Source organism: Branchiostoma floridae, chromosome 11 (assembly GCF_000003815.2).
Source record: "Branchiostoma floridae strain S238N-H82 chromosome 11, Bfl_VNyyK, whole genome shotgun sequence".
NCBI lineage: Eukaryota > Metazoa > Chordata > Leptocardii > Amphioxiformes > Branchiostomatidae > Branchiostoma > Branchiostoma floridae.
Window position 1 is genome coordinate 16,893,643 of NC_049989.1, and position 12,972 is coordinate 16,906,614.

Here is a 12,972-nt window from a genome sequence, read left to right on the forward strand (position 1 = left end):
TATTTATGTGTATTATCAATTGATGTATCATTGTTATGATTTTGGTATGGCGGCTTTAAAAAGGTGTCCCTTGACAACTGTTCCGCCATACCCTCCATTTTCATTGTATGTGGAAAATTAGAGAAAAAAAAAATAGAAAATAAAATAAAGAAATACTAGTCATTTTAGTTTGCATGGTAGCAGAGTTATGGCAAATACCCACTGCACTGAAGTCATATTCTCATTTGTTACTCTTAGATTATCGACGCAAGAGTTCGTTGTCGTATTGTACTGGACTATATTGAATGAGAGTTCTTTCGTTCCTAGTACCGTCGTCTACCGAAGCAAAATTCAATTCTACATTATACCGTACTAAATCGAAGCAGAGTTCATTGTTACATTGTACCGTATAGATCGTTTTCACCGAAAGCTCGAAATCCGCTACGCCACGCATGGGCCTCATGTTGGATGATAACATGGATGAATTCGCCGAATTCACATATCCCACGACTCCAAGCGTGACCGGCAACATCCGGTTTCATTGTTCCTGTGAAATCAATGTCGTTCGTAATACGTAGGAAGAAATCGAAAGCATCATCAATCAAGGTTCTCGAAGTCGTGTGCCAAAATGCAGCAACAGACAAGAAACAGGCAAGCTACAAGGTGTCACAAGATCGTATTATAGGTTTCAAAAAGGGGAAGCAAACCAGAACCCCTGATGGAGAGACAGTTCCATTCAGTGTAGATACTGGTGTTTTACAGGGCCCCAGATCTCTTTATTATATGTTTGGATTATGCCATGCGGACATCCATCACAGACGGTCTTACCCTGCACCGTCGGTGTAGTCGTCCCTACCCGGCGGAGACCCTTCCCGACCTTGCTCTTCTTGAAGACTCAATAAAAGTTGCACAAGACCTTCTTTACAGAGTCGAAGCAGCATGTCAAACTATTGGACTGTACCCCAATGCTCAATGCATCAAAAACTAAATTCATTCATTTAAATCCCACATCTCTAGAGCAGCTCTATGCCTCTGATGGGTCCGCAATCGAGAAGGTTACTGACTTAATATATCTGGGGGTCTACACTAATATGAAACGTGACATGGAGGTTAGATTGGCCAAGCATGGTGTGCCATACATGTGCTCCAAAAGATTTGGAAATCTCACATCAGAAAAGAAACAAAAACTAGAGTATTCCAGTCTTGTATTATGTCAAATAAGTCTTGGACATTGAATACTTCTCAGACCAGGAAACTGGATGGTTCCTTTACCAGGATGCTACGTGTTGTATGCAACAAACTTTGGTGGGAACACACAACACTGCATGGGCCTCTTCCATCTATTTCAACTGATGTCAGGCGATGCCGGTTAAGCCTTGTTGTACATGTTGTTCGACATGACCAACCAGCCGGTAAACTACTTTTGTGGTCCCCAGAAGCAAATAGGAGAAGGGGACGTCCATACCTCACGCTAAAGAACTTTATTGAAGCCGAGACTGGACTATATGATAAGGACCTAATTGAACTGATGAAAGATAGAACACAATGGGATCAGAACTATGTGAATGATTCAACTTGTTAATGAGTATGAAAATGTATGTAATGATATGTATGTATTTTTACTCTAACCATCATAGTTCAGCGTGTGCCCCTCTGATCCTCTTTAGTATTGTTTACCTGGTGTAAATCACTGTTACTCTTTATTTAAACGAAATTCAGGTGCACCTAAGAGAAGTAAGGTACAGTGTCAATATTTAAAGAAAATTGTCAATATGGTGTTCTTAAGGATTAGAAAAGACATTATGGACGGTGCAAATTCATGCAGTGATATTTTCCTCACTGTTTTTCCAGATAGACGCACCCATATCAAAGGGAACCCGGGATATATCTTTCCCTGGACAAAAGCGTGCCAGCCAAGATCATCTAATCATCTAGAATATCTGAGCGAGCAGGATTTTTTGCCGCGGAAGTTGGGGCAAGGTTAAGGAAATCAAAAACCGTTACCCAATACGAGTGTTATTGGTCAGCGCCAACACATGTCCGAAACGTACCATATAATAGATTTTCAGTCGCTAAAGAAAAAAAAATGCTTTGTTGATGAAAGGCATCATTACCCGATCGGTCACACGCACACTGTCAGAGCTAGAGGGAACACGGAAGCTTGTAGTGGTACAAGCTGTGATGAATAGAAGGAATTTTTTCCCCGGAGCTTTCCGAATCCGGCTGACGTTCAGGTATCCTTTCCCTCGTCGCTCCCTTCAATGACAGGTATGTTCCAAAAGACATCACACTTCCTAAACCTAAATATATGGAACTAAGTTTTGATGAGCTGTTAGAGAAGTGTTCCGAAGTAAATGAAAATCTCTCTCTGACACCAGGCCAAATCAACGCAATTGAAGAGAGCACACGAGACCAGGCGAAATCAAATGTCTGGTACAGACAAAGAGCTGGTCGCATAACAGCGTCCGACCTGAAGGCTGCTTGCCACAGTAACCCAGGAAAGCCATCTAAATCTGTGGTTATGTTATCCGCAGGCACAATGTTTTGTCAGCCCGTTTACAAAGGGGTGGGGGTGGGGTGGGGGGTTAGGGGGGGTGGCAGTTACATGAAAATACAGCACTTATATGTGTATGAAGAGAGAATGATTGACAACCATGAATGTTTCCAAATTATAATAATTAATTGTGCGGAATCGTTGTACATTAAAATGATTGAGTGTAATTATAATTATGGACCATGCCGTGTTTTACGTTTTCTTGTATGTTAGCTTAAATGCTTATGTCCTTAAAGAATGACAGGCACAGCACGAAAACAACTATTTAAGCAAAGTTTCAGAGATACGTATAAAGCCCTTAAAGGCGGAGAAATATTTCAGAAGAGTTTAAGATGTATTAAAGGCATCGGAAACATACATCTGGCCTTTACGTAAGATTTCAGCGTGTGTAAATGTAACTTAATCTGTCGTGTTTCTTTACGTGAATTTTACATCTATTTTAGTATGCCGAAAAGACAACTTAAATGTCTTAAAAAGTTATAAAAAATAATCCGTATTACTGTTTTAACACTGTGGTTATATTTTCTGTCAAAACTCACAAATACCGTTTTTCTAGATCTGTTACAAAATACATGTTTACCAAAATTACCTCGGCTATGTCAAATATAATAAGCCTTTATCTGGTGTTTGATAAAGCATTGCGTCATCTTTTTTACAACAGTGGCAAGATTTACAGTCAAAACTGACAATTACGTTTTCCGGCACAAAATTTTATGTTAATACCTCAGCAAAGTCAAATACAATACTCTTCTGTGTTGTTGTTCCGAAAGCATGTGACGTATATATTCAATCTTTCTGTGCGCAAGGTATAATTCGAACAGGGAAGACCTCTTACGTTTGGCTTATATGCGCTCCCTTACGTTATATGAAACGTTGCGTTTTTCTGTTGAATATACGCCATGTATAATTTATTTCGAACCGTCGTGTACGCAGGGAAGACCTACCCCGTTAGCTTATATGCTGCCAAGACGTATATGAAATGTTGCGTTTTACTGTTGAACATACCACATGTTTCATCTTTGAATCCGCGAAGTTTAAGCGAACTAGGGCATACCTCCTCCGTTTAGCTTATATGTTGCCAAGACGTATATAAAATGTTGCGTATTTCTCTAAAACACACGATATGTTTAATCTTTGAATCCGCGCAGTTTAAGCGAACAAGGGGAGACCTCCCCCGTTTAGCTTATATATTGCCAAAACGTACATGAAATGTTGCGTATTTCTGTTGAACATACGACATGTTTAATCTTTGAATCCGCGCAGTTTAAGCGAACTAGGGGAGACCTTCCCCGTTTAGCTTATATATTGCCAAAACGTACATGAAATGTTGCGTATTTCTGTTGAACATACGACATGTTTAATCTTTGAATCCGCGCAGTTTAAGCGAACTAGGGGAGACCTCCCCCATTTAGCTTATATGTTGCCCAAACGTATATGAAATGTTGCGTATTTCTGTTGAACATACGACATGTTTAATCTTTAAATCCGCGCAGTTTAAGCGAACTAGGGGAGACCTCCCCCATTTAGCTTATATGTTGCCCAAACGTATATGAAATGTTGCGTATTTCTGTTGAACATACGACATGTTTAATCTTTGAATCCACGCAGTTTAAGACTTTCAGCGAAATAGGGGAGACCTCCACCGTTTAGCTTATATGTTGCCAAGACGTATATGAAATTTTGCGTATTTCTGTCAAACATACGACATGCTTAATCTTTCAATTGAATCCGCCCACTTTTAAGCGAACTAGGGGAGACCTCCCCCGTTTAGCTTATATGTTGCCAAGACGTATATAAAATGTTGCGTATTTTGGTTGAGCATGCGACATGTTTAATCTTTGAGTCCGCGCAGTTTAAGCGAACTAGGGGAGACCTCCCCCGTTTAGCTTATATGTTGCCAGAACGTATATGAAATGTTGCGTATTTCTGTGGAACATACGACATGTTTAATCTTTAAATCCGCGCACTTTTAAGCGAACTAGGGGAGACCACCCCCGTTTAGCTTATATGTTGCCAGAACGTATATGAAATGTTGCGTATTTCTGTTGAACATACGACATGTTTAATCTTTAAATCCGCGCAGTTTAAGCGAACTAGGGGAGACCTCCCCCGTTTAGCTTATATTTTACCAAAACGTACATGAAATGTTGCGTATTTCTGTTGAACATACGACATGTTTAATTTTTGAATCCGCGCAGTTTAAGACTTTCAGCGAACTAGGGGAGACCTCCACCGTGTAGCTTATATGTTGCCCAAACGTATATGAAATGTTGCGTATTTCTGTTGAAAATACGACATGTTTAATCTTTGAATCCGCGCAGTTTAAGCAAACTAGGGGAGACCACCCCCGTTTAGCTTATATGTTGCCAAGACGTATATGAAATGTTACGTATTTCTGTTGAACAAACGACATGTTTAATCTTTGAATCCGCGTAGTTTAAGCGAACGGGGGGCACCAGCCCCGTTTTATTTATTGGCTTATACAGTCTCAAAGGTTTTATGAAATGTTGCCTTTTTCTGCTGAACATACGGCATGTTTGAAGCGCAGTTTATGCGAAAAGGAGGAGACTCTTCACTTTTTAATATACCGCATATATGTTCTGAACTTCCAGGGTCTAACTCAGGCCGCCTGTTTTTTTGTGGCAAGTTGAGCCGAGAGCTAAGCGCCGGTAGAAATCCCGACTACTACACTATTAATATCTCAACCTCTGCTTGAAGAATACGGATGTAGTAGACATAGCGTTTTGTGTAGTGAGTGGTGTTTTCTCTATGTTCTTCTTACTATTAAACGGCGAGCTTTTCTACAAGTAAATGTACGAATGATGTTTACTTTTTTATCTGCAAGCAAGCGTCAAGAAATAACAGTCTGGGCACACAGACAGTGTCTTTCCGTGTTTGTTTTGGTTATTGTGATATGCGTGGGCAGGCTAGATAAATTTATTCAGCGTTAATTCGTACGCGTATGCGCCATGGGGCGCGCCTCCGTCTGTGGCCGGCATACTATACATACACAGCGGCTGTGTCATGTGATAGGATGTATCCAATGGCAGAAAAGAGTGGGGGTTCAAATTTACCGGCACGGAGCGGTTATTTTCCAGGCGTTCATTTGAAGAGAAGTATTGAAGAACGTTTGGACCTGTTGTAATCCGTAAGTTGTGGCCGTTACCGCCTAGGACCCCCGTTGACGGAATTTGACGCAAAGAGAGGAGGTGGCTATCATTCTGTACAAGTTGATGCTGTTGGAAATCGACACAGATTGGGAAATCACGACCATCCGGATTAATAGAAGCCGAGACTGCAAGCTGAACATGTTTCGCGTCCAAAGGATCCAAGAGTCCAAGACCATCCAACAACACGAGTCATATCGGCCACTACTCTAGATCTTACCGGATTCTTATTCCTGTGGTGGCCAGATGGAACTGTGTGCTCTTTTTAACTTACGCCGAGACGCTTCGTCCGACACTGGACATGTTACTGTGGATCCGGACTTGGATGCTGCACGGAATTGCGCAACCGTTGTGATTGCTTCAACTGCCGACTACATCAGAATAATAGGCCACAAATACCTAGTAGGCTGTAGTTTTTTTTTTACTTTTCCATGTAATATTTTCTCGTGATTCAATAAAATTTCAAAGTGTCATCCATTGTATTTTCTTGCTTTGAAATTATTCTGCTAAAATGGCACTTATCCACACCTTATAATCAACCTAATTCATACGTATATGAGACGTACAGAGGGAACTTTAAACATGTCTTAAGGGTGTTTTAGTGCGTATATATGACAACTTTTAGATGCTAAAACGAAAAACATAGACTCTTAATGCACACGTATATGAGACGTAAATAGGCTTTAGATCAAATAAACGTGAAGTTTAAACATGTCTTAAGGGCGTTTTAATAAGTGTTTATGGCAACTTTAAGCTGCTGAAAAGGCACCTAAACACACGTTATAATCCACTAAATGCACACGTATATAAGACATAAAGAGGCTTTAGATCAAATAAACGTGAAGTTTAAACATGTCTTAACGGCGTTTTAATAAGTGTTTATGGCAACTTTAAGCTGCTGAAAAGGCACCTAAACACACGTTATAATCCACTAAATGCACACGTATATAAGACATAAAGAGGCCTTAAATCAAATAAACGTGAAGTTTAAACATCTTTTAAGGGCGTTTTAATAAGTATTTATGGCAACTTTAAGCTGCTGAAAAGGCACATAAACATACGTTAAAATCCACTTAATGCACACGTATATAAAACGTAAAGAGGCTTTAGATCAAATAAACGTGAAGTTTAAACATGTCTTAAGGGCGTTTTAATAAGTATTTATGGCAACTTTAAGCTGCTGAAAAGGCACCTAAACACACGTTATAATCCTCTTAATGCACCTGTATATAAGACGTAAAGAGGCTTTAGATCAAATAAACGTGAAGTTTAAACATGTCTTAAGGGCGTTTTAATAAGTATTTATGGCAACTTTAAGCTGCTGAAAAGGCACCTAAACACACGTTATAATCCTCTTAATGCACCTGTATATAAGACGTAAAGAGGCTTTAGATCAAATAAACGTGAACTTTAAACAAGTTTTAAGGGGGTTTTAATAATCATTTACAACATCTTTAAGCTGCTGAAAGACAACTGGAAAACCGGAAAATAAGGACTAACACGGACCTACGGAAAGACCACTTAAAGGCAATATTTACGTACTCGTATAAGTGGTGTATAGGTCCGTAAAGAAGGAAAATACGTCAACATTACGCATGGTTTCAGCACGCTTAAATACCGTTTTTCGTGCCGTGAGGTGGATATCAATTTGGCAAACGTACACAACGCATTACATTGCGGTTTTCCTTGCTTTCTGGCTTATGCCAATTCTTTCCAGTTTTTCAATGCATTCCCGTCCCAAATTACAGGGATCATGATGTCTTTTTCGAGGCTAATGTCCTTTTCAGGGAATCTCTGTAGATGCTTACTTCCCCTCTTGGTTTTCCCTTTCCATGTCTGGGAAGCCAAAGTACCATAACAGTACTTCGCCAACTTGCGAAGATCTCCGATGAGAGGGGTACAATCACTAGTCTCGTTACAACGGACTTTTCGAAAGCTTTCGATCGTGTCAATCACCTCCTAGCGGTTACCTGTCTGATCAACCTGGGCCTTCGACCCTCGCTCACGCGGTGGATATGCAGCCTCCTGACCGACCGGAAACAAAGAGTCCTCTACAAAGGAGTTCACTGGGATTGGTCAGTTACCACCTGTGGCCTCCCGCAGGGTACCGTCATTGGCCCCCTGATATTTCTTGCCCTTATTAACAACGCCAGTGTAGACGTCTTAGCAAGAAGGTGGAAATTTGTCGACGACCTTAATCTAGCAGAAAGCCGGAAAATCAGCGTAACCTCCAATCTCCGAACCGACTTTGACAATCTCGGCACCTGAGCAGAAAGTCATAAAATGAAGCTAAACCCAATGCACGTTTACTTCTCCAAAGTCCCTCCGATGCTACCACCTTTATCCAACGCTGGTGAACCACTAAACATAGATCCAGTTCGGCCCGTCTTTCCGACCTGCACAAGGGAGGGCTGTGCGTTTTACCTTACACATGCCATCTACAAGAAGATTCAAAGGCTTGGTATGTGATGGTTGATGGTACAACTTATGAGACAGACGACCAGATTACACAACCTGCCAGTGTATGTAGCCGAAAGCCAATATGCATGAACTGTCATTTGCGACATTGTCTCCAGTTATCAGCCCGTCAGATAAGAATGACCCCACATTCTATTTCTAGACAGATGCGGATGACATAGATATTGACTCAGACAGTGAGGAGGAAGAAGAAAATGACTCACAATTGCACATCGTACACAAAAGCAAGACTCTCGAAAGGTTTCCGGATATGTGAGTGTGGCCAGCCAAGACATGGAACATCTGACACGGGTAATATATATTGTCCTCAGAATGCCCAATTTTTTGTACTATAACTAACTGAAGAAGCCAAATTCATGTGCTGAGATATATGTGTTAGATGATGTTTTTATTACCATTCATTGTTCATATATGTTAGTAAGGGTTTGTTTAAGAAAAAAGTAACTTATCTGTGCTACATGTACACTAAATTGCCATTTGCTGTCTCAATATATACAATGATGAATACCATGCTTTTCTTCTTATTTTCTTATCTTCGCTGCCACAGGGGACCTGAGATGGTCTGTGGTGTATCCCAAAAGGACCAGTCTCTGGGGTTGTGGATGTTGGTTTCCATGATAAACACAAAATATGAATATCTTTTTAATTGTGTTAATTTGTTTGACTGATGAATACTGCTCATTCGTAGACGTAGTCATTGATCGCATCGTCCACATCAAGAAAACCTCGGTAGTCGCCGGTCGGCTCGGGGCCTCCCTGATCGTCCAGAACGGCAGGACACGTCTGATCTTTTTCCCCAGCCGCTGATGCAAAACTTGTTACTTTTGCGGGGGGGGGGGGTAATAGTTAATGAAATAAAAACTCCTGGAAGCCTCTGGTGCTCCACTTTAAAGTTATTTATACTATTCTCAGCATCTCCTATTTATAATTGTTCATATACTTTTACACAGACAACATGGCATGGAGATGTATATTTTGATTTATGAAGTTTCGTTGCGGCAAACTCCAATAGAAATCCAAGTTGCCTGATTTTTTGTATTTTATCAAAATCACAGTTTAAACGATTGTATGACCAGGACTAAAGGATTCTGATTGTATATATTTCAACTTTAGTTCCTGTCATATCTAGTGGATCGTTTTGTTTGATTTCTGTATCACGTTTCAATTCTAAGACTGACATTTATGTTCGTTTCTGACTGTTATTTTTCATTTACAAATCTACTTTGTAACAAACACTGCCCGACCAGCGACACATTGATATGCAAATTCCGCTTTTCGTTACTTTGATTTGAAGTTAATCCACTGCCTGAATCTGTTATTCTTGTTATTGCTACTATTATATTAAGTTATATTGATTTGTTTGTATTGTAAATAATTGATGGCTTACGAACGAATCGTTTAATTATTTAAGTTGACATTTGATTTGATTTTGATCAGTTGTTAAAATTTTGTGTTATCTTATGTTGGGGTCTCCCCGGCCCGAAGGAGGAATTGAAAAACGCCAGTAGGCGATGCACCTTCCAGGCTAAATAAACAAACTGAACTGGTTTTATCTACTGTACAGGTTAGGACGCCCCACCAGCCACCGAGAACACAACAGGTGACCTCATGGCGGACGTGGATGTTTGGCCGTGCAACCAGTTACGGGATAACTAGGACAGACATACTAGCACTAGTTGCCGAATGGTGCTCAGAAGGCTCCCTGGTCGTTATCAGAACCAGAGATGACGATAGCTGGTCATGTCCACACACAGGTATTTTTTTTCATATTTCTCTCATCCTTTAATTTTCAATATTCAGTACCAGTCCTGTATGAGTAAAGCTATTTAAATAAATGAACGCCCCTCTAGCAAAAAGGTGTCATATGTTGCCAAAGACATAACATGCTCTGTTTTTTTTTTCCAGATGCAGGACTATATTGACCTGGCTGTTGCATTTAATGTGAGTATTTGGATCAGCGTGATGGGGGTGGAGCGGCCTCTTCGTCCAGGAGCAATCCAGGAGGGCCGGCGTCCAGGAGGGACAGAGCTGGGTTGGCGTCTACGAGGGGCGGAGCCAGCTCTGCGTCCAGGAGAAATGGAGCCAGGGAACCGGGTACTGACCCTGGCGAGGGTACTGGCCCAGACAAAGATTAGAATGAGGATGGCGTTCCATCCTTACAGGATGAGGGGAAGCTACAGCTTCCCTCGTAGCTGGGGTGGAGTACGCCCTAGGGGTCCACGTTAGATTACTCTAGAGTACACTACAAAATTCCCAGGAATAGAAAAGAGTTTTCATTCTGAAGGTATTTTGACCTTTGAAACTTCTCGTTTGAAGGAGATATAAGGTCCAGAAAGTAAGAAGATGAGAAACTCATTACCTTAGTATGATACCTCGTTTTACAAAGTACAGTATGTTAGATTAAATGCAAATTACAGAACACAGATGTACAAGGAATACGATCAATATTTATCATATAAAATTATATGTTAAGTATTTGAATAAAGTATCACATCCTCTGCCACAACTGTCTCCTTCCTTTAGATTCGCTTGACCTTTTTTCTTGAAATTGCTATGACAGTCAAGGTTAGGTCTTGAAATTTCATTTGATATATAGAGTGTAAACTTTAACCATGCTTGTTTATACTTGACCTCATTGCTTATACTCCTCAGAAATGGTGCTCATATTTTACTCTTACCATTTTGTTACTAAACATAGTATTGTACAGAAGGATTTTAATCATAGATGAACATTTTCTCCTGTCATAGGAAATTTTAATGCTCAACTGGTTTCTGTGCAAAGCCTTTTCCACCATTTGGGTCTTTCCAGAACATAGCCACCTTTAGGCATGTTGACTTCGATGACAGGACCATTGTCATGAAAGTAACATCAAGCTTAGTTGATGGAAAACATTGCCCATGCCTTTACCAGCACATCGGCATGCACATGGTTTACTGAGGAATTAATGGAGACTTATTAAAAACTGTAACAACATTTTTGATATTGAGTATATCTGTAAGCACCTGTCTGAGATATTGACTACACCCTACCTTTAATTTTTTTAAGAAGTCAGTGAACCCAAGATGGATTTCTAGGCTACTTTGATGCTTCTGTAAACCTTGTCGATGAAAATGAAAGCGCCTTCAATTCATTGTATGGCAGAAGTAGTTCAGATTCAGAAATTTGGCCAATCTACGTCCTTTGCTAACCTGACAGTGTTCTATTGGTATGAGTGGAACAAGCTAATACATTTTTAGTAATTGTACCATTTAAAGTTAACGACACCTCGCAGTTAGTAAGAAAACACTGACTACAATCTGGTGACATGTTATAGATAGTCATATTTCTACCAGCCATGTTACTTATTGTTGCCTGATTCACAAGAAATATTAGGTTTATGTCACGGTAAGCTACAACCTGGTATACTAGAAGACTTATTGTCATATCTTCCATTGGTATGACTGCAAGTTGAGCACGGAGAATGTGAAATAGTCCATTACGCAGGTCGTATTTAGAACCTTGTGGTGTCTTCAATACATTATATACTTTCAAGCAAATCACAAGTTAAACATATCAAATAATGTTCAAGGCAATACTTATTTATTGTTAATTAATATGTCCTGGATTTGCCATAGTATTTGATCCATACATGGCACCTGCTGATTTATAGAAACAAATCAGCTTCAGGCTTGTTCCCAGCGTTTTGTGGTTCTGTCAGGGTCAAGGAATTTTACACTAGCATGCGTGGGGTAAGGCATTAGCTGTTAGTGACTACCATGAGATGATTTCTGGGTATACCTGCTCATTTTTCTCTTGCCGAGCTTGGGCAGCCAACTGAACACAAAGTTAACAATAAAGGTATTATAAAAACAGTCAGCTTACTGTAAGTGAACAATAAAGTTATTAGCTTTGACTGTTGTAGTTTTAAGAAAAACTCAGACGGCCACACCACCAAAATGAAGTTTGCACTTACTAGTAGCAGTGAAATTTCTTTTATTCTAATGGATTTCGAGACAATAATAATGAGATATTTTGCGATGTATATTTCTAAAACATGGTGGTTGCATGTGTTGTATTGAGTGTATTGCATTGTATTCTTTATTCACTTATAGCTCTCTCGTAGGTTTATGCGTGAAATTACATCTTATAAAAATCCATACTGTATTTGTACAGGATGAAATCCAAAGAGCAAGACGTTACTGCAATGAAGCCGCAGAGCCATTAACATCAGCAAAACATCTTCACTGCCCACGACTCAGCTTCCACCTGATTCACAACCCACGGATAGGCTTTCACCTGACTATGATTACATCGTAGTGTGATACATAATTTGCAAGTAGGTCTAAAAAGAGTCGCCTGTTCTGTTATAGCTGGCTGAAGATGTATAACATCTCTATGGAAGGTGAGAGATTGGCAACAAGGGCGGCCAGGGGTGCCTGACTGCGTATGAAATCCACGCAGAAAACTAATCATTCTGTGCGAAGGGAACGATGGAAGACGGGTAGGACCCCACGAAGATTAAACTGCTTCCATGCGCGTGTCAGTGCGACCATCTATGACTACCTGTAAAAGTGCCAGGAATCAATGTAAGAAAGCATAATTTTCTCTCAGCTTAGATACGTTTGTCTCATCTCATCTAACTTTTAGTCTATTTGGCCGTTGGTGCAACACAGAAGATCAGTGTACATAAAAAGAATGTTATCGCTTATGTATGTATAGGTTGGAAAGTAAAAGTGGGCAATGATTTACAAGGAAAGTATTTATCTTCTACAGGTGCCTTACATGGTACGGGGAAATACCCCAAGATAAAAACT